The sequence below is a fragment of the Leptidea sinapis genome, chromosome 45 (assembly GCF_905404315.1).
Source record: "Leptidea sinapis chromosome 45, ilLepSina1.1, whole genome shotgun sequence".
NCBI classification, from domain to species: domain Eukaryota; kingdom Metazoa; phylum Arthropoda; class Insecta; order Lepidoptera; family Pieridae; genus Leptidea; species Leptidea sinapis.
The window spans coordinates 8,887,355-8,904,854 of NC_066309.1; the positions used below are offsets into that span (position 1 = coordinate 8,887,355).

The following is a 17,500-nucleotide window of genomic DNA, read 5'->3' on the forward strand; positions in this document are numbered from 1 at the left end:
TACATGTTACACATTATAGTACTTATTCTTCTTCACAAAATTTAAGATTACACACTTTTACAGGGCACTGTCACATAACAAACAATTTCAGACATGTGTTTTATAAAAACTTTGAAACAATATAGTCTGATAGGTCACGTTTAAATGTTTTTAGTGACCTAATCTTTTTGAGAGATGAAGGTAGACTATTAAAAAGTGGTGCGCCCTCGTAAATAAACATACGCTTGCCGTAATTTGTTCTTGTCTTAGGTAGTATCAAGTAGCTGGCTCGTCTCGTGCTGCGTTTAGACGTTTACATGTTTAGTTTGGGTGAGTAAGATTGATGTATGATAAGAATTTTGATTTGATTTGAAATATATTTTTTTTTGGAGGTTTTTTATTTGGTTTCGGAGGGAAAATGAAATGTACGTGTCGCGCGTTTATTACTGAACATTATCGTACTCGTTATTAATAAAGTAAAAAAAAAAAAAAAAAAAAAAAAAAAAAAAAAAACGATTTTTTCTTCGAAGCCGCAATGCATATTCAATATTATGTTATTAATAAATAGTAAAATCAAATCAAAATCACTTTATTCACATATCAGAGAGTTTACACGTTCATATCGTTCGCGTGCACCACACATACGGCAGTCGGCGTCGAGAGTCGAGTCCGTAGCGAACGGTTCGCGACGCCGAATTCAACGCCGCTCAAGTTTTTTCTTGTAAAAAGAGTGAAAAACGCACGCGACAAAAATACAAAAACGCGCACAACACCAACCACCCCCAGCCACAACAACTGCTGCTGTTTTATTATTCTCGTCGTCGTCATCGTCATTCATATTTTATTTAATATATATTTATATTTGAGTAAGTTTGTGAATGCGCGCGATGATAACGACGATGATATAATAACAATACGGTTGTTGGTACTCTCGGGGCAGAGAGCTGGTGTGTCTGTGTCTGTGTTTGTGTCGCGCGTTGTTTTATATGTTCTTTTTTTACAATATAAAAAATGAGACAGACTCACCGCGCTGTGTCGATCGAGCGTTTTCGAGTTTCCCTATGCGGATGATATTTGATTTGGTGATTTGAAAGGTTTTTTGTGATTTCGTTTCTCATAATTCCTCTCTTCACTCTCTCTACAGTATCATACGCTGCGGCGATCCTCGTCACGTTGAAAGCGATCGTGTAAATTTTTTGCGCGCACCAAGACGCCGACTGGGCTTCGACGGTTTCCCTCTGTTAAGATTTTTAACGTGAGGGCCCGCAAGCCGGAACGCGTCGCGCATTTCACGCGTGCGAGACGTTCACGCTCCTCTCAAGCACCGGGCGTCGATCCGATTTGTGATCACGACGTGTACCGATATTAATACGTTGATACCGCTTCTATTGCGTGTCATCATTTTTATTATTACCCGAAGGGACTCTCGTTACTGAACTTTCATAACATACAATCGGCCCATCGCCGATTTATGATTCGTTCAACGCGCACCGTATGCCTTTGAGATATATAGTATACAGTGCGCGAACGGATATCTCACGATATGTTCAAGATGTCATAGTCGCGACGCCCTAAGGGGAGATCGCGACGCATGACGCGCTGAGCGCGACAACAATCGTTGTTTGCAGCAGCTCCCTGGTTGATCCTGCCAGTAGTTATATGCTTGTCTCAAAGATTAAGCCATGCATGTCTCAGTGCAAGCCGTATTAAGGCGATACCGCGAATGGCTCAATATATCAGTTTTGGTTCCTTAGATCTTACTCAGTTACTTGGATAACTGTGGTAATTCTAGAGCTAATACATGCAATCAGAGCTCTGACCAGTGATGGGATGAGTGCTTTTATTAGATCAAAACCAATCGACGGAGGGCCTCGCGTCCGAAGTCGTTAATTTTGATGAATCTGGATAACTTTTGCCGATCGCATGGTCCAGTACCGGCGACGCATCTTTCAAATGTCTGCCTTATCAACTTTCGATGGTAGTTTCTGCGACTACCATGGTTGTCACGGGTAACGGGGAATCAGGGTTCGATTCCGGAGAGGGAGCCTGAGAAACGGCTACCACATCCAAGGAAGGCAGCAGGCGCGCAAATTACCCACTCCCGGCACGGGGAGGTAGTGACGAAAAATAACGATACGGGACTCTTACGAGGCCTCGTAATCGGAATGAGTACACTTTAAATATTTTAACGAGGAACAATTGGAGGGCAAGTCTGGTGCCAGCAGCCGCGGTAATTCCAGCTCCAATAGCGTATACTAAAATTGTTGCGGTTAAAAAGCTCGTAGTTGCATTTGTGCGCCGCGCTGTCGGTGCATCGCATCCGCGGTGATACTGACACGTCTGCGGAGCATATCGTCGGTGAGCCGGCGGTAAAACGCCGGTTCAATATCAAAATCCTATCGCGGTGCTCTTCAGTGAGTGTCGAGATGGGCCGACAATTTTACTTTGAACAAATTAGAGTGCTCAAAGCGGGCTCAAAATGCCGCTTGAATATTTCGTGCATGGAATAATAGAATATGATCTCGGTTCTATTTTGTTGGTTTTCAGAACTCCGAGGTAATGATTAATAGGGATAACTGGGGGCATTCGTATTGCGACGTTAGAGGTGAAATTCTTGGATCGTCGCAAGACGAACATCAGCGAAAGCATTTGCCAAAGGTGTTTTCATCAATCAAGAACGAAAGTTAGAGGTTCGAAGGCGATTAGATACCGCCCTAGTTCTAACCGTAAATATGTCATCTAGCGATCCGCCGACGTTACTACAATGGCTCGGCGGGCAGCTTCCGGGAAACCAAAGATTTTGGACTCCGGGGGGAGTATGGTTGCAAAGCTGAAACTTAAAGGAATTGACGGAAGGGCACCACCAGGAGTGGAGCCTGCGGCTTAATTTGACTCAACACGGGAAATCTCACCAGGCCCGGACACCGGAAGGATTGACAGATTAACAGCTCTTTCTTGATTCGGTGGGTGGTGGTGCATGGCCGTTCTTAGTTGGTGGAGCGATTTGTCTGGTTAATTCCGGTAACGAACGAGACTCTAGCCTGCTAAATAGGCGTCGTCATTTAGGTGTGCGCGGCTTCAGGGTCGCGCAACTCACTGGCGGCGTATTAAAATTCTTCTTAGAGGGACCGGCGGCTTCGAGCCGCACGAGATTGAGCAATAACAGGTCTGTGATGCCCTTAGATGTCCTGGGCCGCACGCGCGCTACACTGAAGGAATCAACATGTTCTCCCTGGCCTAGAGGCCCGGGCAACCCGTTGAAACTCCTTCGTGCTGGGGATTGGGGTTTGCAATTATCCCCCATAAACGAGGAATTCCTAGTAAGCGCGAGTCATAAGCTCGCGTTGATTACGTCCCTGCCCTTTGTACACACCGCCCGTCGCTACTACCGATTGAATGATTTAGTGAGGTCTTCGGACCGACACGCGGTGGCTTCGCGGCCGTCGGCGTTGCTGGGAAGTTGACCAAACTTGATCATTTAGAGGAAGTAAAAGTCGTAACAAGGTTTCCGTAGGGGAACCTGCGGAAGGATCATTAACGTGTAACGGTCGCGTGCGCGAGCGTTGTCGCCGACACGCTTCGCTCACAGCCGACTGTTGACGATGATAACTTCAATCACGTGTCAATCACTGATTATTTTCGCGCTCGCGATGTGCTCTCTGTGCTACGTTGTCGCGTTTGCCGCGCGCGCGCTGACATCTCCCGCCGCATGTGGGGGGTGTCCGGCACGACGTCTCCGGCACGACGCTTCGGCGGGCGCGGTTCGCATGTACGCGACGCGCGTGCGTCTCGCGACGCGCTCATGTCGAGTGCGAAGCGAGTCGAGATCACGACGTACGCGCAATGCGTGCGTCACATAATATTTTGTTACACACAGAGATCGTTCACGTATTTTCTAAATATAAAAAACTATTACCCTGAACGGTGGATCACTTGGCTCGCGGGTCGATGAAGAACGCAGTTAACTGCGCGTCATAGTGTGAACTGCAGGACACATTTGAACATCGACATTTCGAACGCACATTGCGGTCCGTGGAGAAATATCCAGGACCACTCCTGTCTGAGGGCCGGCTGCATAAAAGAATACGACGACGCCGTCGCTGTATGCTGACAACACTGTTTGCGCGCCTAAAAAACGTGTAAAACGAGTGACGGTCTTCGGGCCGGGCTCGGGTAAACCCCGCCGGTTTTCCGGGGCCCGCTCGATCCGTTCGAAAATGTAAAATAAGCCGCAACGCGTGGTGCTGCTCGCGTGCAACGCCGTCTCCGCCTCACGCCCGACGTGGGTCACGGAGACGGGCGCGGTACCGGGGCGCGCTCGTTCGCTGTCACACGCGGATATCTCGTGATTAATTTTAATTAATCTATGCAGAGCTCTCTATGTGAACGGCGTGCGTGGCTGCGCCTTCGGTTCGCGTCCCGTGCGCTGCACGTGTTATTTCGGCCCGACGTGAGCGTGCAAACGAGTAGGCGGACTCGACGTCCGAAGGGCGCTTCGATCGCGGTACGTGCGCGGGTCGACGATACGTCGTTGAGACTTATTGGCGGCGCGCGCACGACGGTGTCGCTGCGCTGACGGATATCGTGTCTGCCTCATACTTTTTATCGTTGGCCTCAGATCAGGGAGGATCACCCGCCGAATTTAAGCATATTAGTAAGCGGAGGAAAAGAAACTAACCAGGATTCCCTCAGTAGCGGCGAGCGAACAGGGATAAGCCCAGCGCCGAATCCCGCGGTCGTCACGGTCGCGGGACATGTGGTGTTAGGGAGGTTCCGCTTTCTCGCGGTCGCCGCTCCCGTCCAAGTTCGTCTTGAACGGGGCCGTTTTCCCATAGAGGGTGCCAGGCCCGTAGCGACGGAGCGAGTCCGCGAGAGGGACTCTCCTCAGAGTCGGGTTGCTTGAGAGTGCAGCCCTAAGTGGGTGGTAAACTCCATCTAAGGCTAAATATAACCGCGAGACCGATAGCGAACAAGTACCGTGAGGGAAAGTTGAAAAGAACTTTGAAGAGAGAGTTCAAGAGTACGTGAAACCGTTCAGGGGTAAACCTGCGAAACTCGAATGAACGAACGGAGAGATTCATCGTCACTCCGGGGCGTACGGCGGCGTGCCGCGATGTGCGCGAGACTCGTGCTCGCGTTCACCGGTCGCCGCCGTTGACGCACCCGGACGGCGTGCACTTCTCTCTTAGTACACATTATGCATCGCGACCCGTTCGTCTGTTCGGCCTAAGCGTTGTCCGGGAGCCGGGCGGCTGCGCGTTCACGCGCACAGCCGTCCGACCGTGACGATCGCCGGCCGGCGGCGGACGGTACTTGTCATGAAACGCGCACGCGTCTCCATCCGGGGACGCGTCCGGCCCGACGCGAGCGAGAGTCGTCGTCGACATCCTGCCCTTGTGCGGATGCTGACGCGACGCCGCTGTCGTCGCAGCCGTGTAGTCTCGGACTGTGCGCGTATCAGTCGGCGATGTTACTGTTTCGGGCACTCGCAGGACCCGTCTTGAAACACGGACCAAGGAGTCTAGCATGTGTGCGAGTCATTGAGTTATGAATTCAAACAGACAAAACTGAAAGGCGCAACGAAAGTGAAGGCGCGCGCTTGTCGCGCGCTCAGGGAGGATGGAGCGTCGGTCGTCAAAAATCGATCTCTCGCACTCCCGAGGCGTCTCGTTTCCAATCAGCGAATGCGGGCGCGCTCTGAGCACAGATGCTGGGACCCGAAAGATGGTGAACTATGCCTGGTCAGGTCGAAGTCAGGGGAAACCCTGATGGAGGACCGTAGCGATTCTGACGTGCAAATCGATCGTCGGAACTGGGTATAGGGGCGAAAGACTAATCGAACCATCTAGTAGCTGGTTCCGTCCGAAGTTTCCCTCAGGATAGCTGGCGTCGACTCGTAACAGTCTCATCCGGTAAAGCGAATGATTAGAGGCATTGGGGCCGAAACGACCTCAACCTATTCTCAAACTTTAAATGGGTGAGAACTCCGGCTTACTCGAACGATGAAGCCGGAGATCTGATGACGGTGCCAAGTGGGCCAATTTTGGTAAGCAGAACTGGCGCTGTGGGATGAACCAAACGTAGTGTTAAGGCGCCTAAAAAACGCTCATGGGACACCATGAAAGGCGTTCGTCGCTCATGACAGCAGGACGGTGGCCATGGAAGTCGGAATCCGCTAAGGAGTGTGCAACGACTCACCTGCCGAAGCGACCAGCCCTGAAAATGGATGGCGCTGAAGCGTTTTGCCTATACACTACCGTTACCGGCAATCGGCGCGTGCGTGTCAAAGCGCACGCGTATTATGCCGTAACGAGTAGGACGTGCGCGGCGGAGTGCGCAGAAGGGTCTGGGCGTGAGCCCGCCTGGAGCCTCCGTCGGTGCAGATCTTGGTGGTAGTAGCAAATACTCCAGCGAGGCCCTGGAGGACTGACGTGGAGAAGGGTTTCGCGTGAACAGTAGTTGCTCGCGAGTCAGTCGATCCTAAGCTCAAGGAGAGATCTTATGTCGATGCGGCGTGTTTATATATATTTTGTGTATATGATAAATAACGCCCTTTGAGCGAAAGGGAATCCGGTTCCTATTCCGGAACCCGGCAGCGGAACCGTTTCAATAATCGTTCTCTCGTTTCTCAAGCGAGTGTTCGACGGGGTAACCCAAAGTGGCCTGAAGACGCCGCCGAGTGGTCCGGGAAGAGTTTTCTTTTCTGCCTGAGCGTTCGAGTTCCATGGAATCCTATAGAAGGGAGATATGGTTCGGAACGCGAAGAGCACCGCATTTGCGGCGGTGTCCGGATACTCTCTGCGGACCTTGAAAATTCAGGTGAGGGATGTACGTGGAGATGTCGCGCCGGCTCGTACCCATATCCGCAGCAGGTCTCCAAGGTGAAGAGCCTCTAGTCGATAGAATAATGTAGGTAAGGGAAGTCGGCAAATTGGATCCGTAACTTCGGAATAAGGATTGGCTCTGAGGACCGGGGCGTGTCGGGTTTGGACGGGAAGCGGATGCGGCCGGTGCCGGGCCTGGTCGATGCTCGCGCGTGTCTCCATCGCAAGGTGGTCTCGCGCGTCGTGCTGAATCCGGACCCGCGTTCCGGCCTTTCGCGGATCTTCCTAGCCGTAAGTCCGCGTCGGTTTCGTCTCGTGCGCGATCGGCGCGGTACTGTACGACCGCCGTTCAACGGTCAGCTCAGAACTGGCACGGACAAGGGGAATCCGACTGTCTAATTAAAACAAAGCATTGCGATGGCCCTCGCGGGTGTTGACGCAATGTGATTTCTGCCCAGTGCTCTGAATGTCAACGTGAAGAAATTCAAGCAAGCGCGGGTAAACGGCGGGAGTAACTATGACTCTCTTAAGGTAGCCAAATGCCTCGTCATCTAATTAGTGACGCGCATGAATGGATTAACGAGATTCCCGCTGTCCCTATCTACTACTACTCTACTACGCCAAGGAAGGCTTCCCAAGGGTGGCCTTCTACAAGAAAACCAAAGGAGGTTCGTGCACAACGGTAGTGCTAGCCTGCAGTGCGCAGTGGCGGGACAGACTGATGTCGAGGGAGAGAGTATATATTGATTGGGAGCGGTACCTGGTGCGTGACTTCCTTGACGTTACATGCTGTTCGAAATGCCAGTGGTACGGGCACTCCGCGAAGCACTGCAGGGCGGAGAAGGAGACCTGCAGCAGGTGCGGAGACGCTGGACATGGCCACAAGGAGTGTAAGGCGAAGAACGTGCGTTGCGCCACCTGCGTCAAAGCGGGAAAGCAGGGAGAGGACCACAAGACGGCGGCTTCTACATGCCCGGCCAGGATAGCGGCGCAGAAGAGGGCAGCCGAAAGAACCGATTATGGATATTAGGCATCGCAGCATAAACGTCGGGCAGATTAACCTCCAAGGAGCAGCAACGGCGACAGCGGAACTCCCGGAAATCGCCCAAAGGCTGGGTCTCGGTATTGTTCTTGTCCAGGAACAGTATGCGAGGGCCCAGCTGCAGGGGCTGCTACAGTGCGCGGAAGATTCGAAGGCAGGGATCTACGTCAACAGCACAAGGATAGCTGGAATGATCCTGCCTCATCTTTCCACGCCGCACTGCCTAGTGGCACACTTCCGGGGGGAAGGCGGAGATTTCTACATGGTGTCGGCGTACTTCCAGTACTGCGAGAGCATTGAAACCCACATTGAACACTTGGACCGCGTACTGGAAGCACTAAGAGGGAAACAAATAATCATTGGAGCCGATACCAACACGCACTCTCCGCTCTGGCACAGTCGCCGCGAGCAATTTGAGGGAAGAGGTGCAGAAGCAAGTCGAAGAAGATTGGCGATGGAGAGTTTCATCCTCTCAAAGGGGCTCCTCGTACATAATAAGGAGGGGGAACCGTACACTTTCAACACGGTCAACGGTTCCTCCAACATTGATGTGACGTTTACAACCAGAGGAGTCCCAATACTGCATTGGAAGGTGAGGGAAGACGAGAGCAGCAGCGACCACCAGCTGATTACGTTCTCCATCGCCATAGGAAACCCATCAGCCGCGCGGTACCAGGGAGAGCTGGAACCAGGAGAAGAACCGACGAGGTTCCGGGACCGAAGTGTGAACTGGGACCGGTTTTGTTCTACACTCTCGTGGCGAGTAGGCAGGCTTGACTGCCGAAAGCCAGCGCAGGAACTCTGCAAGCAGTTTGTCCAAACGCTCGATCGGACAGCCGGGGAGTGCTTAGGGTTCGCTAAGGGGAAGGACCAAACACGCGGTCACGAATGGTGGTCGAGGAAACTCGACAACCTTCGGCGGGAACATAACAGATTACGTCGGGAATGGCAACAGTCTCGGCGCGCGGGCGGACTGGCAGAAGATATCTGCAGGGCGCGCTTCCATCGTGCCCGCGCGGTCTACAGAAAGTCTATGCGCGAAGCGGAGACCAACCACTTCTCGCGGCTTGCTGACAGTGGGAATGACGATCCGTGGGGTATGGCTTATCGTGCCGCCACCGGTAGGGTGCGTCCACCTGCGAACGTCATTAATGGGTTTAAGCTTGCGCAGGGGTATGCTACCGATATTCGCAGCGCGTTGGGAGGGATACTGGCAGCAATGTGTCCGGACGACGACCTGGCAGCCGACTCTGACTACCACATGCAGGTGCGCCTGGCGGCAGCTTGTTTGCCCAGTGGTCACTCGGTGAGTCCCCCCACCAGAGAACAAATAGGCCGAATAATTCGGAATTTACCGGACAAGGCTCCGGGGATAGACGGTGTCACCGCTCGTATTGTTAAGGCAGCGTGGAAGGCGGCCGCGTGTGAGATGACACTTATGTATGTGAAGTGCATAAATGAGGGAGTATTCCCCGATGTATGGAAGGATGGCCGGTTAATAGTATTGCCAAAGGGTGATGGGAAGGCGACTGACCCAAAGGCGTATAGACCTATCACCCTCTTGCCAGTACTGGGTAAGGTGCTTGAGCAGTTGATATGTGAATGTACCCCGGGTCTGTACAGTCGCATGTCAACCCGTCAACATGGGTTTATGAAAGGGAGGTCGACGTTAACGGCTCTGAACTCGCTTCTCTATACAGTGAACGCCAGCACTCACAAGTATGTCCAGGCGGTAACGTTGGACATAGCAGGTGCATTCGATAATGCATGGTGGCCTATGGTCCTGCTTAAGTTTAAGCAGGGCGGCTGCCCACCGAACATATACAAGTGTCTCTGTTCGTACTTCGTCAATAGACGGGTCGGTATGTTTGCAGGGGGGGAGACGGTGTGGAAACCGTCAACCATGGGGTGTCCACAGGGCTCTGTGCTCGGCCCTACACTTTGGAATATTCTGCTGAATGACCTTTTGGAAATGGACGTACCAACAGGGGTCGAAATGGTAGCGTACGCGGACGACGTGACGCTACTTATACAAGCGGATTCTAGGGCTGCTATCGAGACCAAGGCCGGGGCGGTGCTCGAGAGAATCTCGACTTGGGGTCGCAGGAATCGGCTGAAGTTTTCACCCCTGAAAACTAAGTCGATTACCCTGAAGGGTTCGTTCGGGCGCCCTCCGGTTATTAGAATGTCAGGCGAACCTGTAGGAGCGGTGGACTCGGTGAAAATCTTGGGCGTTACAATTGATGGTAAGAGATCATTTGCCGAGCATGCCTTGGATATCGGAGAGCGAGCCGCGAGGTGCTTTGGTAAAATGGCACGGGTATCTTCAACATCATGGGGCATACAGTACAAGGCTCTTAAAGTCTTGTACAGGGGGACGTACGTAGCTACTCTCACGTACGCGGCGAGCGTCTGGTATCACAGGTCGTTCCTGTATGTGGTGTCTAGCCGGTTGCTTAGGACACAGCGAACGTCGTTGGTGCTGCTCACCAAGGCGTATCGCTCCACGAGTACGGCCGCACTGCCAGTGCTAGCAGGGGTGCTTCCAGCCGACCTGGAGGTGTACCGCGCGGGCAAGATAGAGGCGACCAGGGGCGATAAGGTAAAGCAGGAGCTCGCGATCTTGAAGAAAGACATCCACTCCGAGGTGGTCATCATGTGGCAGGAGCGTTGGGAACGTGAAGAGAGGGGTGGCGATCTCAAACGCTTCTTCCCATGTGTCGGGGACAGACTCCTGGCGACGTGGGTGCATCCCGACCACTACACGTCGCAACTGTTAACGGGGCATGGTATGTTCAACGGGAAGCTTAGGGACCTGGGGCTCAAAGGGGACGGCACCTGTCCATGTGGCGCGACGGAAGAGAACCGCGACCACGTGCTGTGGGAATGTAGTCTGTACGATCGGGCGAGAGGTGAACTGTTAGACCATCTAGAGAGGAAAAATCCGGGACCAGTGCATTACGGAGATCTTGTTTCTTCGGAGGTGAACTTCTCAAGGTTGGTTAGATTTGCCACAAGTTGGTACCGTGACCGGAGAGTGATGGAGGGGTAAACCAAGACGGTGTCGAAGACAGAGAAAGGAAGACTTCAGGAAGAGGAGAAGAACTGCAAGATGGGCTGCCCGACGACGAAGCCGTAGTTGTGGTCGGCCGCCCCCAGAAAGGGGGAGAGGGCCATCTAGGGACGAAAAAAAAAAAATGAGAACTTGTAGGGAGTCAAGAAAATGTGCCGGACCTCAAATCCGGTACATCTCCCGCTGTTTCGGTCGGTACCTAGGTCTTGATGACCGAAAGGTCGGTAAGACCATGGGAAGGAGGTGGGTTATGTCCCTATCTACTATCTAGCGAAACCACAGCCAAGGGAACGGGCTTGGGAGAATCAGCGGGGAAAGAAGACCCTGTTGAGCTTGACTCTAGTCTGGCATTGTAAGGAGACATGAGAGGTGTAGCATAAGTGGGAGATCGTTCGCGGTCGTCGCTGAAAAACCACTACTTTCATTGTTTCATTACTTACTCGGTTGGGCGGAAGCGGTGCGCGGTCGATAATATCGGCGGGCGTACGGTGTTTCGTTCCAAGCGTGCAGAGTGGCGACGTGGCGGCAACGCTCGTCGCCGTACAACTCCCGCGTGATCCGGTTCGAGGACACTGCCAGGCGGGGAGTTTGACTGGGGCGGTACATCTGTCAAAGAATAACGCAGGTGTCCTAAGGCCAGCTCAGCGAGGACAGAAACCTCGCGTGGAGCAAAAGGGCAAAAGCTGGCTTGATCCAGATGTTCAGTACGCATAGGGACTGCGAAAGCACGGCCTATCGATCCTTTAGTATAAAGAGTTTTTAGCAAGAGGTGCCAGAAAAGTTACCACAGGGATAACTGGCTTGTGGCGGCCAAGCGTTCATAGCGACGTTGCTTTTTGATCCTTCGATGTCGGCTCTTCCTATCATTGCGAAGCAAAATTCGCCAAGCGTTGGATTGTTCACCCATCAAAAGGGAACGTGAGCTGGGTTTAGACCGTCGTGAGACAGGTTAGTTTTACCCTCCTGATGGCGTGTCGTTGCGATAGTAATACTGCTCAGTACGAGAGGAACCGCAGTTTCGGACATTTGGTTCATGCACTCGGCCGAGCGGCCGGTGGTGCGAAGCTACCATCCGCGGGATTATGCCTGAACGCCTCTAAGGCCGAAGCCAGCCTAGCCGAATCCGGCAAGGATATACTCACTGTGGAGCCCCGAGTGTCGGGAGGCTCTAAACAATGTGACTTTACTAGTCGCGTTTTATTCGTAAGACGCGACGTCGAAGCCCATTTGGAACGCGACGAACGGTGCGAGCGGTATTAACACGTGCACCACGGCGTCGAAGTTTCGAATTTACCTCAGTTCGATGTCGGGGCTCGGAATAGTCTGTAGACGACTTACGTTCCTGGCGGGGTGTTGTGCTCGGTAGAGCAGCGTCGTGCTGCGATCTGTTGAGACTCAGCCCTACGCCAGGTGATTCGTCCGAGGACGCATCGTCGCCGAGAAGCAGAGTAGTTGTGTGTGTGTGTGTGTGTGCAAACAAACAACAGGCCAACATATAATATTATAATAACATAATAATATAAATAATATTATCATGATATTTCGTCGTGACGGACGCGTCACGCGATTTCTCATGATTATAAAATTTTACAATATATTATTATTTATTATAGTTGAAAGACGTGGTTGATGTTGTACACGGCGACTACTCTAATGATAACGAGTACGATCATTTTCAGGTTATTATGTCGAGTCGAGTGTTGTGATAAGTGTACATCGCCGTCGGCGGCGGCGGCGGCGGCTCCGGTGGTGTTGGGCGCGCTGCGCAAATTCCAAAAGCGAGTACGATCGGCCCCAATAGCGGGTACGGTCGATTCCTCAATAGCGAGTACCGCCTAGCGCGAGGAGCGCGGCGCTCCCTGCCGGTCTCCCCGGACGGATATCTCACTTACTTGTTTTCTCCAATAACGAGTACCGCCGAGCGCGAGGAGCGCGGCGCTCCCTGCCGGTCTCCATCTTTTCTCTTGTTCCTTGTACACCAGAACATTATAGTTTTTGACCAATATTCGTGTCCCCTAATAATTGCATGTTCTGTCCGTTTTTTTTTTTTAATTAAATAAAATAAATTATTAATTATTAATTTATCATAAGAATACCTACGAGAAAAAGTGTAGGTGATAAAATTATCTATAAAAAATGTACCGATACTTTTTTTCCTACGAGCCACCGTTTCTGAGATAATAACTATTCAAAAACTTATAAAAACGCGCTAAGTACACTACTACCTCATAGGTGGCGTGGAAACTAACTTTTTGAATCTAACACTAAGTATTGATACATTTTTAATGGATAATTTTACGATCTACAATTTTTGTCCGAGATACTTTTATGATAAAACTTACCTACCGTTTTGCTGAAAATCGCGAAAAACGAATGTGATTAAGTAAGTAAGTAAGTAAGTACGTAAGTAAGTAAGTAAGCAACTAAGTAAGTAAGTAAATAGGTAAGTAAGTAAGTAAGTAAGAAAGAATTACGTTTAAAGATATTTATTTCTCATTAAAAACATAATATTGTCACTTACATGAGAACATAAAAATATGATGTAATAATTTATCCGCCGTTCTTTAGATGTTCAGTACATACATGTTACACATTATAGTACTTATTCTTCTTCACAAAATTTAAGATTACACACTTTTACAGGGCACTGTCACATAACAAACAATTTCAGACATGTGTTTTATAAAAACTTTGAAACAATATAGTCTGATAGGTCACGTTTAAATGTTTTTAGTGACCTAATCTTTTTGAGAGATGAAGGTAGACTATTAAAAAGTGGTGCGCCCTCGTAAATAAACATACGCTTGCCGTAATTTGTTCTTGTCTTAGGTAGTATCAAGTAGCTGGCTCGTCTCGTGCTGCGTTTAGACGTTTACATGTTTAGTTTGGGTGAGTAAGATTGATGTATGATAAGAATTTTGATTTGATTTGAAATATATTTTTTTTTGGAGGTTTTTTATTTGGTTTCGGAGGGAAAATGAAATGTACGTGTCGCGCGTTTATTACTGAACATTATCGTACTCGTTATTAATAAAGTAAAAAAAAAAAAAAAAAAAAAAAAAAAAAAAAAAACGATTTTTTCTTCGAAGCCGCAATGCATATTCAATATTATGTTATTAATAAATAGTAAAATCAAATCAAAATCACTTTATTCACATATCAGAGAGTTTACACGTTCATATCGTTCGCGTGCACCACACATACGGCAGTCGGCGTCGAGAGTCGAGTCCGTAGCGAACGGTTCGCGACGCCGAATTCAACGCCGCTCAAGTTTTTTCTTGTAAAAAGAGTGAAAAACGCACGCGACAAAAATACAAAAACGCGCACAACACCAACCACCCCCAGCCACAACAACTGCTGCTGTTTTATTATTCTCGTCGTCGTCATCGTCATTCATATTTTATTTAATATATATTTATATTTGAGTAAGTTTGTGAATGCGCGCGATGATAACGACGATGATATAATAACAATACGGTTGTTGGTACTCTCGGGGCAGAGAGCTGGTGTGTCTGTGTCTGTGTTTGTGTCGCGCGTTGTTTTATATGTTCTTTTTTTACAATATAAAAAATGAGACAGACTCACCGCGCTGTGTCGATCGAGCGTTTTCGAGTTTCCCTATGCGGATGATATTTGATTTGGTGATTTGAAAGGTTTTTTGTGATTTCGTTTCTCATAATTCCTCTCTTCACTCTCTCTACAGTATCATACGCTGCGGCGATCCTCGTCACGTTGAAAGCGATCGTGTAAATTTTTTGCGCGCACCAAGACGCCGACTGGGCTTCGACGGTTTCCCTCTGTTAAGATTTTTAACGTGAGGGCCCGCAAGCCGGAACGCGTCGCGCATTTCACGCGTGCGAGACGTTCACGCTCCTCTCAAGCACCGGGCGTCGATCCGATTTGTGATCACGACGTGTACCGATATTAATACGTTGATACCGCTTCTATTGCGTGTCATCATTTTTATTATTACCCGAAGGGACTCTCGTTACTGAACTTTCATAACATACAATCGGCCCATCGCCGATTTATGATTCGTTCAACGCGCACCGTATGCCTTTGAGATATATAGTATACAGTGCGCGAACGGATATCTCACGATATGTTCAAGATGTCATAGTCGCGACGCCCTAAGGGGAGATCGCGACGCATGACGCGCTGAGCGCGACAACAATCGTTGTTTGCAGCAGCTCCCTGGTTGATCCTGCCAGTAGTTATATGCTTGTCTCAAAGATTAAGCCATGCATGTCTCAGTGCAAGCCGTATTAAGGCGATACCGCGAATGGCTCAATATATCAGTTTTGGTTCCTTAGATCTTACTCAGTTACTTGGATAACTGTGGTAATTCTAGAGCTAATACATGCAATCAGAGCTCTGACCAGTGATGGGATGAGTGCTTTTATTAGATCAAAACCAATCGACGGAGGGCCTCGCGTCCGAAGTCGTTAATTTTGATGAATCTGGATAACTTTTGCCGATCGCATGGTCCAGTACCGGCGACGCATCTTTCAAATGTCTGCCTTATCAACTTTCGATGGTAGTTTCTGCGACTACCATGGTTGTCACGGGTAACGGGGAATCAGGGTTCGATTCCGGAGAGGGAGCCTGAGAAACGGCTACCACATCCAAGGAAGGCAGCAGGCGCGCAAATTACCCACTCCCGGCACGGGGAGGTAGTGACGAAAAATAACGATACGGGACTCTTACGAGGCCTCGTAATCGGAATGAGTACACTTTAAATATTTTAACGAGGAACAATTGGAGGGCAAGTCTGGTGCCAGCAGCCGCGGTAATTCCAGCTCCAATAGCGTATACTAAAATTGTTGCGGTTAAAAAGCTCGTAGTTGCATTTGTGCGCCGCGCTGTCGGTGCATCGCATCCGCGGTGATACTGACACGTCTGCGGAGCATATCGTCGGTGAGCCGGCGGTAAAACGCCGGTTCAATATCAAAATCCTATCGCGGTGCTCTTCAGTGAGTGTCGAGATGGGCCGACAATTTTACTTTGAACAAATTAGAGTGCTCAAAGCGGGCTCAAAATGCCGCTTGAATATTTCGTGCATGGAATAATAGAATATGATCTCGGTTCTATTTTGTTGGTTTTCAGAACTCCGAGGTAATGATTAATAGGGATAACTGGGGGCATTCGTATTGCGACGTTAGAGGTGAAATTCTTGGATCGTCGCAAGACGAACATCAGCGAAAGCATTTGCCAAAGGTGTTTTCATCAATCAAGAACGAAAGTTAGAGGTTCGAAGGCGATTAGATACCGCCCTAGTTCTAACCGTAAATATGTCATCTAGCGATCCGCCGACGTTACTACAATGGCTCGGCGGGCAGCTTCCGGGAAACCAAAGATTTTGGACTCCGGGGGGAGTATGGTTGCAAAGCTGAAACTTAAAGGAATTGACGGAAGGGCACCACCAGGAGTGGAGCCTGCGGCTTAATTTGACTCAACACGGGAAATCTCACCAGGCCCGGACACCGGAAGGATTGACAGATTAACAGCTCTTTCTTGATTCGGTGGGTGGTGGTGCATGGCCGTTCTTAGTTGGTGGAGCGATTTGTCTGGTTAATTCCGGTAACGAACGAGACTCTAGCCTGCTAAATAGGCGTCGTCATTTAGGTGTGCGCGGCTTCAGGGTCGCGCAACTCACTGGCGGCGTATTAAAATTCTTCTTAGAGGGACCGGCGGCTTCGAGCCGCACGAGATTGAGCAATAACAGGTCTGTGATGCCCTTAGATGTCCTGGGCCGCACGCGCGCTACACTGAAGGAATCAACATGTTCTCCCTGGCCTAGAGGCCCGGGCAACCCGTTGAAACTCCTTCGTGCTGGGGATTGGGGTTTGCAATTATCCCCCATAAACGAGGAATTCCTAGTAAGCGCGAGTCATAAGCTCGCGTTGATTACGTCCCTGCCCTTTGTACACACCGCCCGTCGCTACTACCGATTGAATGATTTAGTGAGGTCTTCGGACCGACACGCGGTGGCTTCGCGGCCGTCGGCGTTGCTGGGAAGTTGACCAAACTTGATCATTTAGAGGAAGTAAAAGTCGTAACAAGGTTTCCGTAGGGGAACCTGCGGAAGGATCATTAACGTGTAACGGTCGCGTGCGCGAGCGTTGTCGCCGACACGCTTCGCTCACAGCCGACTGTTGACGATGATAACTTCAATCACGTGTCAATCACTGATTATTTTCGCGCTCGCGATGTGCTCTCTGTGCTACGTTGTCGCGTTTGCCGCGCGCGCGCTGACATCTCCCGCCGCATGTGGGGGGTGTCCGGCACGACGTCTCCGGCACGACGCTTCGGCGGGCGCGGTTCGCATGTACGCGACGCGCGTGCGTCTCGCGACGCGCTCATGTCGAGTGCGAAGCGAGTCGAGATCACGACGTACGCGCAATGCGTGCGTCACATAATATTTTGTTACACACAGAGATCGTTCACGTATTTTCTAAATATAAAAAACTATTACCCTGAACGGTGGATCACTTGGCTCGCGGGTCGATGAAGAACGCAGTTAACTGCGCGTCATAGTGTGAACTGCAGGACACATTTGAACATCGACATTTCGAACGCACA

General features: G+C 50.3%; 4 non-coding genes and 1 pseudogene across 4 annotated transcripts in view; all 5 read left to right on the forward strand.

Moving 5' to 3' along the window:
• Positions 1 to 1,611: 1,611 nt before the first annotated feature.
• Positions 1,612 to 3,516, forward strand: LOC126977658 (small subunit ribosomal RNA). Its single transcript, XR_007732332.1, has one exon. It is a non-coding gene; the product is annotated as a small subunit ribosomal RNA (ribosomal RNA).
• Positions 3,517 to 3,892: 376 nt separating this feature from the next.
• LOC126977586 (5.8S ribosomal RNA) lies at positions 3,893 to 4,049 on the forward strand. The gene has a single exon (XR_007732259.1). It is a non-coding gene; the product is annotated as a 5.8S ribosomal RNA (ribosomal RNA).
• Positions 4,050 to 4,588: 539 nt separating this feature from the next.
• Positions 4,589 to 12,337, forward strand: LOC126977761 (large subunit ribosomal RNA; annotated as a pseudogene).
• Positions 12,338 to 15,109: 2,772 nt separating this feature from the next.
• Positions 15,110 to 17,014, forward strand: LOC126977659 (small subunit ribosomal RNA). The gene has a single exon (XR_007732333.1). It is a non-coding gene; the product is annotated as a small subunit ribosomal RNA (ribosomal RNA).
• Positions 17,015 to 17,390: 376 nt separating this feature from the next.
• The window catches only part of LOC126977587 (5.8S ribosomal RNA), a 157-nt gene continuing 47 nt past the window's right edge, over positions 17,391 to 17,500 (forward strand). The window contains exon 1 of the ribosomal RNA XR_007732260.1: positions 17,391 to 17,500. This exon is cut by the window's right edge and continues 47 nt beyond it. This is a non-coding gene — a ribosomal RNA (5.8S ribosomal RNA).